General features: G+C 36.7%; 1 pseudogene; it reads left to right on the forward strand.

Annotated features, from left to right (window-relative positions):
* Nucleotides 1-3,761: 3,761 nt before the first annotated feature.
* On the forward strand, nucleotides 3,762-4,244 carry LOC114047836 (annotated as a pseudogene).
* Nucleotides 4,245-4,528: the final 284 nt, after the last annotated feature.

Consider the following 4,528-nt stretch of genomic DNA (forward strand, 5'->3'; position numbering starts at 1 on the left):
TATATATATGTATGTTACATATATGTATATATTACATATAAGGGATAAAATTAATCCTTATGTAAAGGGATGCACATATAAAAACTAAACATTTTCTGCTCTCAGGAAACAAATTATGTTAGGAGGAATTTGAATTCTTGCCCTCAAGTTGTTTATAGAATACATAAAAAGATATCAATAAATACAAGGGCAGGTATACTGATTGTTAAATAAATACAACAAACATTGCATGTCATTATGCTTTCCCTTTATTTCAGTGGAGCAGACAGCAGAAAAATTTTAATCAACTGGCTTACATATCATTTAGCATTATTAGACATATTTAAATGTTTTGTATATTATTTTATATGAATAGGTACAGTCAATCAAGAACAGCAAAGGAGTGATAAGCAGAAAATAAAATCTCATCAAGGGCTAATACCTAGAGTACATATTAATAAAAATATAGGTTTACAGAGCATTTTTTTAATTTTTAAAGTAATGTGCATTTAATGACAAAGTTATGGAAATGACAATAGAGATAAAAGATAGCTAGGTATCACAGTGGATAGAGTGCTGGGCCTAAAGTCAGGAAGAATCATCTTCCTGAGTTCACATCTGGCCCCAGACACCTGCTAGCTGTGTGACTCTGGGCAAGTCACTTAACCCTCATCTGTAAAATGAGCTGGAGAAGAACACAGCAATCCACTCCAATATCTCTGCCAAGAAAATCCCAAGTAGAGTCACATAGAGTTAAACACGACTGAACAACAACACAATTGAAAAGGATGTTCGGAATACCTTTGGCCCAAAGTTAGTTATGAACTGAAAAATTTACCAAAGATAAGTTTAATTTGTTTTAGGTACAAACGTCAACAAGTACTTCGAGTCAAAGAAAGATATAAAAGTAGACTGTAGTCTATCATATGAAGAAGCAAATATATAGAGTCCAAAGAGGTTTGCCTGAGTCATTTTTACCTTTTATTGTTTGAAGGAAGAAATGGGTGACTTTATTTCTTCAGTGGAAATTTAATTCCATTCTTCATGTTTCTGGAAAAGCAAGGAGGAAGACAAAATTTAGATGAATTTCAAAAATGGAAGATGGATCCTGACAGAGAGGTGATGGCCTCAGGGTGCAGAATGAAAAACATGTTTTTGGACATAGCCCAGACAGGAATTTATTTTGTTCAACTAAGCATACATATTATAAGGATAGCTTTCTAAACCTTTTTTTTTATGATGGGAAGGATTTAAGGGGAATAAAATAGATTTTAGTTAAATAAAAAAAGCAATTTTAAGCAGATGTGACTCATAGAAAGTAGAGTTGAAAACAAAGTAGCAACGGTGAATGAAATGATATTTGGATAGCCATGCTGAGATGTCATATACATAAAAACCATTTGCTAGCCACGTGACACAAATTTACTGGAGTTAGGGTAGAAAGAATATATATTGGGATTTCCCCAATTTCTGTAAAGGAAAGCCAAAAACTAATGGCACTGTTTACTGTAATAGTCCCTAATTTATACCTTATGATTAATGTTCATTGATAGCTTTATAACAAGATATCTAGGATAAGAAATTATTGGGTTGGGGTTCAACCTTTTGGTGATGAGCTTCTCCAAACTTACATGATGCTAATCCTCTTATGCCCTCCATGTCTCATGGTCCAAACTCAAAGTTTTTCCAGTTTGGCAGACACAGCCATAGCTTGTGCTCCATTGGAAAGAAGGAAGGACAGAAGTATTTATTAAGCACCTACTATGTGCCAGGTATTGTGCTAAGTGCATTGCAGATATATTATTTGATACTCATAAGAATCTAGTAAGGTAGGTGCTATTATTATTCCCGCTGTACAGCTAGGTGGTGCAGTGGATAGAGCACTGGCCCTGAAATCAGTAGGACCTGAGTTCAAATCTGGCCTCAGACCAACACGTCACATGCTAGCTGTGTGATCCTGTGATCCTGGGCAAGTCACTTAATCCCATTGCCTAGCCAAAAAAAAAAAAAAAAAGAATCAGTATTCCTATGGGGCAGCTAGGTGGTGCAGTGAATAGAGCACCAGCCCTGGAGTCAGGAGGACCTGAGTTCAAATTCAGCCTCAGATGCATGATACTCATTACCTGTGTGACCCTGAGCAAATCACTTAACCTCTATTGCCTCGCATAAAAACAAAAAAAAAAGAAAGAAATTTTCATAACTTCTAGATAAGGTTTGATGGTAGAATAGATAAAGGCAAATAGGAGTCAGAGAATTGCTACAAATAGGGTTGCCATTACAAAACTGCATTAATAAAGTTGTTGAGGGAAAATATAGATCTAGTACTCTCTACACTATTCATATATTATATAAATAGTGTACTACTCATTAGCTCAGTGTTTTTATTGATGTTTTTCTAAGTTATCTAGACAAAATAATAATTATCATAGCTTACATGTCTATACTGATGTGAGATTACAGAGTTTTCTTGCATATATTAGCTTGATTCTCCCAATAACCTGTTAGAGAAATAATACAGATATTATTACCCCCATTTTACAGATGAGGAAAATGAGTCTCAGAAAGGTTAAGTGACTTCCCTAATATGCAGTAGGATTATAGATCTAGAACTAGAAGGTACATCATAGTTCATCTAGCTCAACACATTTATTTAACAGTTGAGGAAATGGGTCCCAAGAAAGATAAGTAAACTGACAAAGCAACCTTTAAACCCAGATCCTTTGAATCCTGAACTAGCTTTTTTTTTTTAAATACATGAAGCCTTTCACAACTCCTCTTAATTATTCTCCTCTTAATTCCTTCTATTGTTTCCTATTTATCTTGTATATGTGATATATATACATATATATACATATATATGGATATATATACATATATGTATACACACACACACACATATATGTACATATACACTTGATTTGTTTGTTATCTCCCCCATTAGACTTATAAGCTACTTGAGGGCTAGGATTATCTTTTGCCTCTTTTTGTATCCCAGCACTTAGCACAATGGGTGGCACATATTATGTTCTTAATAAATATTCATTGATTGATTGACATGAGAGATTCAGGATTTAAATTGAGGCTTTATGACTTAAATTCAATGTTCTTTCTATAATATGAAATTCTAGGAAAAGCATTTTCCACAAATGAAAAAAAAAAGCAAATAGCCAATTCTTGGTAAATATCTTCATCGGTTACTGACACATTAAACCAAAAATCAAAATACCAGCTCTGAAGGGGGATGGTTTGGGACCAATTAATCAGCTCTTTGATGAAAAGAAGCATTTTTTTTTGTCTTTATGCCTCTAGAATGCAGCACAACACCTCATATACAATAGTTTTTTTTTTTTTAAATGCTTGTTGAATTGCATTTAGTCATGTGAGCAATAAGATAGTATAACGGGTTTTGTCCTTAGAAATCTAGTACTTAGACTTCCACTTCCAGGATCCAAGATGGTGGAGTAAGAAGTAAGTCGCTCTTACCCTCCTTTACTAACCTCAGAAAGGCCAGAAAATATCACCCCAGGAAAAACCCTGGAACAGCTGAACCAAGAAAGACAGGGTGCAGCAGTCCATTCGCCCAGGTAACTTGAGGGATTCATGGGAAATTTCCCACTCACCCTGGGTGAAGGGGAGCAGTACAGAAGTGAAGGTGTCCCAGCAAGCTAGCAGAAAGCCCCACCTTGATATTCCAGGTACACGGGCTTGTGCAGCTCCTGCATCTTGGCATATTTTTCCTTTCCAGGGAAGCTCAGGAGATAGCGTTTGAGTGAGTTGCCAAAATGAGGAACACAAAAAGAAAAAGGAGAGGGAAATGATACATGTTTTCTAGGCCCTTTCGAAAACATGGTTTTGTCCCTTTGGCTATGTATATGCGAATATACAAGAAAGCTGATATTGTAGATATCAAAGGTATAGGCATGGCTCAGCAAGGAATGCCCCACAAATGTTACCATGGCAAGACTGGATGGGTCTATAATGTTACTCAACATGCTGTAGGCACTGTTGTAAACAAACAGGTTAAGGGCAAGATTCTAGCCAAGAGAATTAATGTGCGTATTGCACATATTAAGCATTCTAAAAGCAGAGATAGCTTCCTGAAGTGGGTAAAGGAAAATGATCAGAAGAAGAAGGAAGCCAAAGAAAAAGGCACTTGGGTTCAAATGATGTACCAGCCTGCTCCACCTAGAGAAGCACACGTTGTGAGAACCAATGGCAAGGAACCTGAGCTGTTGGAAACGATCCCTTCTGAATTCATGGCATAGATGGCTGTAAAATAAAAACAATACGAAATTCTTGGCTTAAAAAAAAGAAAGAAAGCCCCACCCCAGCATACTAGGAGAAGATCCTGAAAGCCAGGTGGTAGAGCAGGCAAACACCAACACCAGGACCCCAGAATGCCTTATTGAGGGCGGGGGGAACCGGCAGAAACCAGTTTGGAAAACCACCAGTTGCCTGGGCATTCTACAGCAAACTGGTCTCCCAGTGCCTCAGCAAAACTAAGGGAAGCAGAGCCAGGTGGATAAACATCCTGCAATGTCCATCTGAA

Source organism: Vombatus ursinus, unplaced genomic scaffold, assembly GCF_900497805.2.
Source record: "Vombatus ursinus unplaced genomic scaffold, bare-nosed wombat genome assembly UNPS02014791.1, whole genome shotgun sequence".
Lineage (NCBI taxonomy): Eukaryota > Metazoa > Chordata > Mammalia > Diprotodontia > Vombatidae > Vombatus > Vombatus ursinus.